General features: G+C 38.8%; 1 protein-coding gene across 3 annotated transcripts in view; it reads right to left on the bottom strand.

Moving 5' to 3' along the window:
* Nucleotides 1-13,140, bottom strand: part of SNAP91 (synaptosome associated protein 91) — an 89,352-nt gene that overhangs the window by 73,902 nt on the left and 2,310 nt on the right. The gene's annotated exons all lie outside the window — the stretch shown is intronic.

The following is a 13,140-nucleotide window of genomic DNA, read 5'->3' as shown; positions in this document are numbered from 1 at the left end:
AAAACATTAGCATACAACAATAACAAATAGTGCAGGAATAAATAAATAATAAATAGCAAAGCAAAGAAATCAGTAGTTGACAGGAGGAAAGGCCTTGGGTCCTTTTAAAGGACAACGCTGGGATGAAAATATTTAAAATAAATAAAATAAATAAAACCCTGTTGCATAAAGTTTATTTATTTATTATTTGAATTTATATCCTGCACCATCTGGCAACCAGGCCACTCTGGGCGGCTAACAAGAATATAAAGGGAAAAAATTAAAAACATGATAAAAATAAATAAATAACAAATAGAGAAATTAAAACAGATGGCAGTAAAGGTGGTAAGAAGGGGTGATGGAGAAGATGGCAAAATGAATGGTAAAAAGGGAGGGGAAGATCCTAGAGCTCCAGGAAAGCCTGGTGGAAGAGCCAGGTCTTCAATGCTCTTTTGAATCCATCCAGCGAAGGTGCCAGATGGAACAATAGGCTGATTGTTCCATAGGTGGGGGGCAACCACCGAGAAGGCCCGGTTTCTTGTTCTTTCCCTCTGGGCCTCCTTTGGGGTCAAGGAGCTCAATATCTGGCACCAGAAATAACTGATGTAAACTGATATCCCCAGCCCTTTCAGATTCTGAGGCTCCCAGAGGCCTCCAGCCTCTGAGAGCCTCTGGATTGGGGGAGGGGAACATTTAATAGTAAAAAAATTCCATGAAGTCACTGCTCATGGTCCTGATCCCACTAGCAGTGATCTGGCAGTGATTTGTGACTAGTAAAGGCTTCACCACCGGCCTGAAGCTACCAAAGGCCTTCCTTAGGAAGCCTCAGAACTGGAAAGGGGTGGGGAGAAAATGAATCTTTCAATGAATTTACATTGGTAATTTCCAGGACTGGATCCCATTCACCCTGACATAACTTTTCACAATATTTTGCCCATTAAAATTAGTCCCTATCAAATATATTTTTGTTATTTTAAATAGAGCTGTATTTGACCACAGTATCTAGGCAACACACCTTTCTATAAAGGTATTGGAAGTGGGTTAAGTTGGATACTTATGTCCAATCACAATCAAAGATGTATTAAGATGAATGACAGAAAGAACAAGTAGAAATTAGCCAGATGGCAGTTTGTTATTAATAGTAGAGTCCATTTCAGTGCAAAGCATAGAATCAAACAGCCCTAATTTTGAAGACTGAGCTAACAGTTGACAGCTGTCATCCAGACCTTAAACTTCTTAGGGATCTTTTTTATATACAGTATTTTTTTCCAAAACAACTGGATTTATTACATCTGTATATAACCAACATTTTTGAAAGAAAAATACACATTTTATTTTTAGCTGATAGTTGCATATGCTGTAGTAGGAATTATTCTAAGGGTATGGTTTTCTTTTGAACAGAGATCAAATATTATGCCATGCAGACTAAATGGGACCAGTTTATCAGTTACTTAGGGTATTCATAAAGCTGAACAACAAAAGCAAAAGCTCTCTAATGCTTGCACTCATAATTCAGCAGCATTTGCAGTCTTTCAGATTGTGCTATTGTATTAAGTCACATGCAGGAGCTGTCCACTGTAGAAAGTTCTGATTCTTTTTTTTTAAGCCACTAAAGTGTTATCAGGCCAATTAGGAGGACAGATTCCCAATTAACCAAGAAATCACATCAAGGAGACCCAGTTACAAATGTTTGGTTTATTTCTATTAGAGGTGGGCATGCAGTCCCCACGTGCAAAAAACAGTATCATTTTGGGGAAGGGGAACATGAATTGCTTTTTCTGAAATCCTTCAGAAGAAACAATTTTTAAAAAAATAGTGCAGAAGAGACCATAATATGAAAAAGTACCCATTTTCCAAAACTGAGAGTGGAATTCTGACCACTGTTCCTTTTGTTGCTTCATGTTTTTGGCAGCCTGAGTGGCCCTCAGGCCCACCAAAATTGCTCACCCAGATTTACATAATCAAATTCTCTCTCTCTCTCTCTCTCTCTCTCTCTCTCTCTGTGTGTGTGTGTGTGTGTGTGTTGTGTGTTGCAGAGTCAGAATAAACCTATAACAACCCTAATAGGGCTTTCAAAGTAAGTGAGGTATTTAAGGATAACTCACCCCAGTGACTTTCCATGGCTGAGTGAGGATTCAAACTCTGTTCTCTGGAGTCCTAATCCATCACTCTATCCAATACACCACACTGGATATTCAAATTCTACATAAACAACAACCTGTGAGAGCACAGGTTGCTGTCCTCTGAAGATGCCGGCAACAGAGAGTGGCGAAAAGTTAGGAAGAACAACCTTCAGAACACGGCCAAAGAGCCTGAAAAACCTACAACAACCATTAGATCCTGGCCGTGAAAGCCTTCACGAATCTACATAAACACATTAAAGTCAGTAACGCTTTAGCTGTTGATATCCAGTGTGATGCAGTGGATAGAGTAATGGCCCTAATTCAGGAGATAAAAGTAAAGGTTCTCCTTGACATGTAGTGCAGTCATGTCAGACTCTAGGGCATGTTGCTCATCCCCGTTCCAAGCTGTAGAGCCAGCGTTTTGTCTGTAGACAGTTTCCATGGTCATGTGGCCAGCGCAACTAGACATGGAATGCCGTTACCTTCCCACTGACGTAGTACCTATTTATCTACTCACATTTTTAGATGCTTTCGAACTGCTAGGTTGGCAGGAGACCTAACTCAGGAGACCTGAGTTCAATTCCCTGGTTCTGCCATGGAACCTCTTTAAAATCACTCTTTAAAGTACCACCCTTACCTTAAAAACTCTATTAGAACTGCTATAATTCTGACTGGATAACATAATAGCAACTATGCCAAGGACATAGCCAAGATAAGTTAACTGTGAGTTTGAGCAGAAAGAAGGACAGATCCTTGAGAAACAGGTTCCTGCTTGTGGGGATGGAAATACTATTTTCTGTTTGCAATCAGCAGATGACTAAACACATACATGGGGAAAAACATTCATGAAGATTCCAATAAAAAATAAACAGTACCTACATTTTGAAGGAATGAACATTCTGTTAATAACCTTTCAGAACTGTATTTGTTCTAGCTATTTAGCAGTTTAAATATTCCCTTCAAGCACAGTTTAGATAAGTTCCTTAAAATAGTAGAGCATATTTATTCTAATGGCTCTCAACAAACATTTATTCCATTTACAATCTTGGCGTTTGTTTCCATTCTATTTTTGATCATGAAATTTAACACACTGCATATGTAGATATCAACTTTAGTTAAGATGGCTAATTTTTTAGATGAACTAACAGTCACATATAATGAAATATTACTTTCATTCAAAAATTTGTGCAGTGGAAATCATCTACGGTGGTGGTCCCCAACCTTGGGTCTTCAGATGTTCTTGAACCTCAGCTCCCAGAAATCCTGGCCAGCAGTGGTGGTGGTGAAGGCTTCTGGGAGTTGTAGTCCAAGAACCTCTGGAGGCTCAAGGTTGGGGACCACTGATCTATGGCGAGATTTAGGGGGTACATAAACAGCAAGCTATGCTTGGGGAAGGGCACAAGAAAGACACTGCAATGGCAGAACTCTTATGTTACCCACAAGTATCTGCTAATTGGCTCTCTCAAAATCATGCTTTACTATTATTTCATTGGTAGTTTTCAATGCAGTACAATACTGTCCTTCTTTGTATTCGTTCAGAAATTCCATGTAAAACATTCATAGTCAGTAGAAGAAGAGTCCACCTACAGAGAAGTGCCGTAGTTTTACTGTCAACCTAGTATTTTTCACTTCAGTCACCTCAGCTGTGAAAAATAATTTATATAATCAGCAGATCTGACAGACAAAACTTCTTCTGTGGTATCCAACCCTAGGATGCAAAGTGAGTAAGGACATAATTTCAGGAGTGAATGACATCTCCATGAGGAAAAACTACCTTGCTTGCAGAAAAGATAGATTTCAGTGGAAAGTTTCAGTACATCCTTCCTCCTGGTATAATATTGGCCTTACATTTATCTTCCTGTGGGGGAAGCATTCAAATATACAGTTCCAGGTTGCAGCTTGAAGGAGTACAGACCAGGAAAAGACTCCCCATCTGCTTCTGCTGATTGTATAAACTGTCCCTTTCTCAGTTGGCATGTATAGTATGCAGATGGTTAACATCAACATACCTTTGCAGATCTACTGCAATAATTACTGAGAAATTAAGTGAAGTGCTTTGAACATTTTTATCTATCCTGAATGTTCTCTGAGCACAAAGGGACCAAATTATCGGGTTGGAATTGAAATTCCTGTAAGTATAAGGCAAATAAATAAATAAATAAATAAATAAATAAATAAATAAATAAATAAATAAATAAATAAATAAATAAATAAATAAATAAATAAATAAATAAATAAATAAATAAATAAATAAAATAGAGAATACAGTGGTGCCTCACTTAATGAGCGCACCGTTTAACGACGAATCCACATAGCAATGCGTTTTTTGCGATAGTTTTTACGATCGCATTGTGATGTTTTCTATGGGCTTCGCATTGTGATGTTTGGCGGTTCCAAAATGGCCACCGGAAGAAGAAAATGGCCGCCTGCTCCATTTTTGCGCCCTGCCCTCGCATACCGAGGTGGCAAAAATGGCGGCCATATGGGGAATCTTCGCTTAACTGTGAGTTTATCCCCCATAGGAACGCATTAAACAGAGTTTAATGTGTTCCTATGGGGTTTTCAGTTCCGTTTAGCGATGTTTCCGGATAGCGACGTTAATCGTTGCTATGCGGGGCACCACTGTACTGAGTACTGTTTATTAGAAATAAAATTTTTGTTAAGGAGTCCCAGAAATGAGCCTATCACAAGTAAACATAATCACTATAGTGCATTTTAATTCACAGAAAGCTGTTCCCAAAGCTATACAATTAGCATCAAAGAGTAGAGTAGCTATTTCAATAGTTTATGACACCAGCAGCCCATTTATTTCTTCTAAATGATGATGGCATTCTAACATATTATAATGTGAGAAGTAAGGAAGGTCTTACAAATTATTAGGACCTCCATTCCATGAACAATCTGGTTCCTGTAGAAGCTTCGGGATCACTCCGAAGCATGACACTGATAAAATAGCACAAATGCATAAAATTATTTATAACTCGTATTTTCTCCAGGGAGTAGTGTAACAGCCTTCTAAAACTTTTAAGATTAACAAATTTATTCTGACTTGAGGTGTCATGGACTGAAGTCTACTTGATTAGATGTACAGATTACAACAATATACTGTATATGGTCAAGTGGACTCTAGTTCTTCTCACAGTGACTTCATCAAAGGGAACTGCTTTTTATGGACTGGGGGAAATGCTTATATGGGGATACACCACCACCACTCAAATAACACACAACTCAGCTTTCAGCTATGATTTTAACCATGGTTAGTTGTTGTCTTGATGAAGCCATAGACTCAAGTTTGCAAAAGGTGAGCTGACAGAACATTCTGGGAATCACTCATTCATAAGGTCACCATAACTTGGAGGTGACTTAATAAAGCTAGTGTACAGTCAACACTATGTATTAAGAAGTGTTTTCCTGAAGTATTTTCCTCAGTTAGGCCTAGAACATGGCAGCATTCTCAAATTTTTTTGGAAAAAAAAAGTACAGATGTTCAGCGCTGAGAGAAGAGAGAAACAGGGGATGTCATGTTTTCGGAATGACTCAAGGAACAATAAAAGTTACTTAAGGGTCACATGTATTCTATTTTTGCCATTTTGAAAGATCCAAATGATTGTGTAGTGTAAATTCACAGTGATAAATGATTTGGCCTGCCAAATTTATAACAGCTAACTTTTCTCTCATTCCACTGATTTTCAAGTATATTGGCTCCAGAGTCTCCTCTTAGAGTGACTGAAAAACTTGGAATCTTCCTACCCCCATCTTAGAAAATCTCTAGGTACCTTTATAGCTATTTCCACACTGAATTTTCCTCAAGGTTCATGTAAAATAATGAATTGCAAGCCATATACAAGATCCACAGTTAAACAGAATGAAGCAGTAATGTCATGCATTGCCTCAGTTTTTAATCCCTCCATTTCTAAAAGCTGCTTTGTGCACTGTGGAACCTAATACTAAACTCAAATACAGAACATGTTCCTTAAGAGCACGTGCTTGTTTTCTTCAAGTTTATGTTGTACAAAGCAGAAATCAATGGCTTTGTTTCAGTTACTGACAGGAACATGTTTTACAAAACCGTGATTTAAGAGCAACAAATAACCATTAACCATTAAGGTTCCATCTATTTAAACACATATTTGGGGCAGCTATTTCCATAATACATGCTTCCTCCATATCTTTCTCTGTTTCTGCTAAATTCATCAACCGTATGATGCCAAGGTAGGCTGATTTGGTGCGAAACGTAAGAAGGTCAGGAACACTTTGGACATTTCTGAAACTACCAAAAACTGCACTTCACTCTTCCTGCTGAATTTGCCACAACTGTGACAAATCTTCCACTTTTTCTTGCTTGTGAGAATGATCCATGAGGACAAAAAGCAATCTCTCTTCTAGACCATAAAATAGCATAGGCATATAATGAGATTCAGGCCGTTTGTTTGCTTGCTGGCTTGTTTTTTAACTACTAATCTCTGTGGGCTTATTTGTGAGATTCAATCATACACTGTTCAGGTCTCCTTCATACATTATTATTTTCAAATGAATGTGTTCACTTGTGCTGTATACTATTAATAGTTCACGTACACATTCTTACTCTTTGGAACCAACATAGAAACAACTTTGTGGCCACAATCTAGGAATGTCTTTATTTTATTAGTTTGGGCAAACTCAGTAGATTTTGGAAAGAGAACCACAAATCAGACTAATCAAATACTAATTTGAATACTTTATTGCTTCATAGCCAATCAGGCCATACACATAAACAGAGATTAAACCACTCTTAAAAGACAGTATTTGACATCTAATATAAGTACATCTAAGAAATCAAAAAACATAAAATAGAATAATAAAATAAACATTCTCAAACAACTATCAAGTTGTAAGATTGACTTGTAAAGATTGTGAAGCAGGCAGTGAGTCCATCTTTCCAATCTTAACAAATTCAGTGGTCTGATGGGATATACAATAGCCTCTGCTACCTAGAAAATATAAAACTGTACATAAAGAGGAGTTGTTCTTGATCCCAGTTGTGAAGGTTTAAGATACTGATCCCCAAAATCTACACAGAGAGCATTTTGTTAGAAAATGCACCATGTCCTCTATTTTAGAGCACCTTGCGGGGCAACATATGCTTGGACTATGTCGGTCCCTAAAATGTCCCTGAATCTCTTCCAATCTGCATTTAGTTAGCAACTGTCTCTTTATTAGTGTGAGCTAATAAGGGACAAATATGGGGGCACTTTTCTAAAAGGCCTTTGTAAGTCCTATTGGAGAGGCGGCTAACTACAGATGCCATGGTAGTCTAGATGTCAATTTTGTATAAACTTTTTACAATATCTTCTTGATCAGGCTTATATCCTCTCCTATGAAGATAGGCTGTGGAATAACCCCCTAGATAAAGTTGTGTATATCTTAGCTGCCCAAGAGGTCATTTCCATTTATGTTGGGCAGATTCATACAAATCAATTTAGTCAGAAATAGAGATGAGAAAAACAGAAGGTTCAAACTCCAGCACAAACAACTACTAATCTCAGTAACCAAATGCCAATATGAAGAGCAATGAAGACCTTGTGCCAGAGGATGACTCAACCTGAGTGCATTAGCAGGAAGGGCTCCTTGACGCAGGTCAGTACTCACTGAGATCTATATACATGCAAGACTATGTGGTACACTCTAATACTAATGATGGTATATAAGAAGGCAACTTCTTTTCCCCTCCAGCCACCAACTTGGTAGACACTTGTTTAGCAAGCTATTCCGACACCACCTCACCCTGACCCTTTTCTGCCTCTTTATCTACATTATTCATGCATCAATCCTATGTTGTTTTTTTCTGGCTAGTATGCTAGAGGCTTCTCCTTCAATTAGAGTGGATTCTCATATTACATCACATGCTTTTGGCATCAAGAGCTAATACTTTTAGGTCAGGTTTTGGTCACTTTTGCAAATTCATTGTTGTGTTCTTCATCTGGCCACAGGAAAACCAAAGCAAAATGTGGTCTTGAACATACTTTGAAGCAAACAAACTAACATATTCTAGTGAAACAGCCATCATTACAACAAATAGACAGGAAGAAAGCTAACAGGTTTCTTGTAAGTGCCTGTGGGTGTCTATAATGCATCTGCATGCCGCACCAAACGTAGGATCCATTTCTTCGCAGGGTCCCTATCATATCTGACCCAGGCCCAAGCTCAGATTACTCCTCCTTGAATGAAGACTCCTACGTCAGAGTTTGAAAAATGGCACTTCCAAAGAGGTGTTCTTATTGTAAAATTAAACCAGTTAGGGAGTACCATTTAAAATCACATCAAAATTTGCAGGTTTGGCTGCTCTGCATAATGTTCATAGCACATGTGCTGAAAACCTCAGATTACCTGTAGACAAAATTTTCAGCACTTGTCCAGCAGGCTGAAGCAAAGAGGCGGTCATGAAAACAGCAAAATCAGGGAGCTGGACAGGGGACAGATTGTGTTTGTCTTCCGTGTGGAAGGGATTGTCACTCCCAAATTGGCCTTCTCAACCACACTAGACGCTGTTCCAAGACTTCCATACAAAGCATGTTACCATAGTCTCTTGAGACTGAAGGATGCCTAATCAAGAATCTTACTAAGGAGCAAGATTCATTGAGAGAGCAATACCTAAACATGCTTAGTAATACATGTTAATTCATCAAGTTCAGAGAAGTCTGATTGCACACATATTTCCTGCATTATTATTTGGATTCACACATTCACTATGTTGAATATATTTGATTGGAGGCAGGAGGATTTCCACATTACCTCAGTTTCTGTAGTGTTGAAACATAATGACTTTTAGAATTCACCCTTATTTAACACTAACTGAGCACATCTCAAAATGGCACCCCTTTTTCCTTCACTCATACAGGGTACAGAGAAATAATGCAGATGATAATACTCAAATTGATATCCAAACAATTAATCTAATCTGCTCTAACAGTTCAGTGACCAATTTAATAATTTAAACCTTAGCCATATAGCCTACTAAGCAATGTGAATTCAAAATGATTGAAAATCCCATTACTACTGAGCATTATGCTATTATTATGAGGAAGCAAGAAAAAGGCTACTCCTCACTAGCAACGATTTTGAAAAAAAAAAGCAATTCATTGCATGGTATCTCCTTCTTTTGGAACTAAATCAGGACAAACATTCTTGCTCCTCCTTTGCACACCTGAGCCAAAATTACATTATTATCAAGATTTTCTATTCCAAGACAATCCATTCATAAAATGCCAGCTTTAGCGTCTTGATTATTTTCCTCTCAAGTCTTTCCTCCACAATAAAGAAGTTGGGTCTCTGGAGTATTTCTGTGTAAGTCTCAATAGTATACTTTCTATCCCATGTATAAGCCTTTTATTATGTATTTATATCCTACAGCATCAACAGTTACTTACAATAAACAGCTCTGTGTTATCTTCAGAGAAGTACTGTAAGTTCTAAACAATAGGCTGCAAATCCATAAACCACGAGAAACAAACAGGAAGTACAAGAAGTTGAAGTCATGCAAGTCTCAGGTTTTTTTTTCCTGACACTATATATACTTAAAAAAAATGTCTGCCCTTTCTCCTCATTGCTTCAGTACACGTCTGGAATACCACATATGGCCACTAACTGATTAGAAATATGAACAAAGATGCAATGTGAATGCTAGCTAATAAAAAATACAAATGCCTTTTTTAAAAAACAAACAAACAAATTTCTATCAATAGCAAAACACCTTGAACAGTTTCATCAACCATACTGTACAGGATGACTAGTGCTTTGACAACAAGAAATAAAAGACTCTACATTCCAACTATCAATACAGTATTTCCAAGTCCTTCGCTTCTCATCTGTAGCCCTTTGGGCTTCAGATGAGAAGCAAAGATGACCCCTCTCCTTCAGAGTGTGGCGCTTCTTAAGGTTCCCTTGTTTTGCCAGGGAAGCCTTTGGGAGCCTCAGGATGTGGGGAGGGGAGCCTTGAACCCTCAAAAATTCCCATCCATCACTTTTGACACTTCTAATCCTGTTGGCAGCATTCAGCGACTAATATTAAATCTTTCTCCTCCTGTCTTTAGAGTGCCTATAAAAAAGGCAAAGACAGCAGGTAACTTTCTTCCTCAGCCCTCTCACCACCAACCCTTTTCCAAGTAAGTGCTACAAGTGGCACATGTCCTAGAAGCATCTTGTTCTCTCACAAAATGTTCAGGGCCCCCAAGAGGAGTCAGCTATGGCCCCATTTTCTTAGATGTCCAAGAGCTATACAGTATAAGCCTTCTTACCCCTCTCTTACTCCTCACTGCCTTACTGGGCTTCCTGCCACTGTCCTGGCAGCAGTGGCAAGCTGATCCTCCAAATGTATAACCTGTTCCTTATTATTTAAGCAACAGGAACTTCTGCTGTCCTTCCCTGAAACAGGATATTCATGTCTGAGGGAGGAGACCGTGGGCACTATTCAATTTGTTCTCCTCACTACCTTTTCTCTATATCATTATAAACTACAACTGTTTTTGTAAGCCTATAGACACTTGATCATAACTGCAGTTGTCTTGTTTTTCTCACTTACAACTTGATCTCAATTCTATGAATGAATATTGCCCTCCCTCATTCAAAACCTGATGTTTAACAGCTACACTAGGACCCAATTATTTAATCTTCACTACATGATGTTCTTTAATGTGTACTAGCTAGAAAAATGCATGTAGCATCACCATTGCAGCTTTGAGCTACTACAATACATTTTAGCTATTATATAACCCATTGTTTATCCATCTTACTATTTCAGAATCAAGGCAAGAGTCCTCCAAATTTTCAGTCAAGTCACCATAATTTATTTCCAGAAAATATATCTGAGATCAGAGTGATGTTTTAATTCTTCAGAGCGCATGATTCATTGTTGTGGCAATTATGTTGCTAACCTATATGAAAATACACTGGTAAGGAACAACAGTTCAGATACTACCATATTTGCAACAACATATCCTTCCATGTGTGTTTTTGTGTGCTAGAAAGGGCACAAGACTTTGCATTTAACATACAGTAAAATTACCTTTTGGTTTCTCAGTATGAAACAGTTACCATAAAATGTGCTCCAAAGGTCAGACATTAGCAAGAAAATGTATTGGGGGGAAAAAAGCTACAACCGAAACCATCATTGTCTATTGTCAGCCTGCAACCTCAACATTTCCTCTGTCTCTAAACAGGCCTGCAGGAACAAATAAAGATGCATTCAGACACTGATTCTATCCCACTGCTTTCTAGTTTTAATATCTGAAGTTTCAAACAATTGGCTAATTATTAAACTGGGTGTTTTCCTATTCAAGTGATTATATCAAAAGAACTACACAAAACCTTGTCAAGCGCCACAAAACTTAAGCATGTAAGCCTCAACATCTGTCTACCAAGCAAGACAGGATTGCTACTTAATTGTGCTGCACCAGAAGAAGCTTGTGCCGTTCCACTATTACTTTACACTAGCCAGACACTGCCAGAGGAAGAAAAAAAAATTCAGACAGGGCTTAGCTCAGATCCTGTATTTGTCCAGGGTTAGTCTAATTCATAATGACTTCATAATGTTATGCCAAGAAATAGGTACCACCGGAGTCCAGAGAAACCTCTCCCAATGACTTATTTAAATCCCCACTTCACTCCTCATATCATATCACCACAAGCATATCAGGAGACAGGATTCTAATCACAAATGCCCAAATAACCTGTACATAAACATGAAATGGAGTTATGCCACTCTTGGGTAAAAAAAAAAAAAGAAGGGGGAAGGTTAACAAATAGGTTAACAAATAGGTTATTTGTCAAAATGGTTTTATAGAATGCCAGTGATAAGTAGGAAGGTCAGATTTATAACATTTCTTTCATCTCAGTGTCACACATTTTTCCTGGAATCCTTCTGGCTGTGATTTACTATCTGCTGGTCTTTGGAGTGTTCTGGCTGTGATTCGGAAGTTACACCCTCCTTCTCACCACCACATATCACCCCTGACCCATCCCTATCAAGGAACTTATTTGCAGTTTGCAGCCAAATACGTCTGAGCTACAGGGGATTTCAACTCCTTATTGAGAAGAAACTCAGATATTTCGGCTGCAGCTATCATCTAATAATTATTATTATGTGCCGTCAAATCAATTCTGACATGGTGACCCTTTTCAGGGTTTTCCGGATAGAGAATACTCAGAAGTGGTTTACCCTCCCCTTCTTCTGGGGGCACCCTGGGACCATGTAGCTTGCCCAAAGCTACATAGGCTGGCTCTACTCGGAGGAGTCACAGTGAGGAATCAAACTCCCAACCTCTGGGTCTGCAGCCAGATACCTAAACCACTAAGGTGTCCAGCCAGCTATCAGCTACTAGCCTCTTAATCTGTGGACCATGGCAGAGAGACTGGCAAGATGCTGTGGACACTTCCTGGGAATAGTTTGTGTGTAAAAAAAAAAGGGGGGGATGACATGTTTCCATGACATCACCACAGCACCATTATCAAATACTGACTAACGCCTGCAGTGTATGGACCCTTTGGGAGAGGTGATGTGCAACATTAGCTATAAGGTGTGAGGGCTGATTTACTAGGGTCTCTGTGCAAGTGGCTGTCTATATATTCTCCTGTTTCTACTGGTGTTGTTTCATTTTCACATTGTCGCTAGAGAGTTCACAGGATCATGACTAGAAATGGGCCCAAGAGGCTGGTTCAGTGGTTCATATCCTGACCAAACAGATGACTGGCAGTTTGGTGCCCAACCTCCTTTAGTGGGTGCCCACTCAGAGGCAGCATCCTGCCCCACCTCCTCTGGGCGGTTTGTGCTCATCTCTAATTATGACTCTACATTACACTTTGCATATGACAAATTACTGAAGAACAGAGTATTGAGTGATGGAGCCACACCTCTGCCTTCAGCCACCTTTGCTATCCCACATCTCCCCAAGATACAACTGTACCATATTAAGTTACAGTGAACGGGAATCATTCCATTTCACTGTAACCAGGTATCATTCAGTTTTGCCATGATCAAACCAATCTTTCCCTAAAATTAATCTTC

Source organism: Pogona vitticeps, chromosome 1 (assembly GCF_051106095.1).
Source record: "Pogona vitticeps strain Pit_001003342236 chromosome 1, PviZW2.1, whole genome shotgun sequence".
In the NCBI taxonomy this organism is placed as follows: domain Eukaryota; kingdom Metazoa; phylum Chordata; class Lepidosauria; order Squamata; family Agamidae; genus Pogona; species Pogona vitticeps.
The sequence above is the reverse complement of the archived record's forward strand: the minus strand, read 5'-3'. Positions and strand labels throughout refer to the sequence as shown.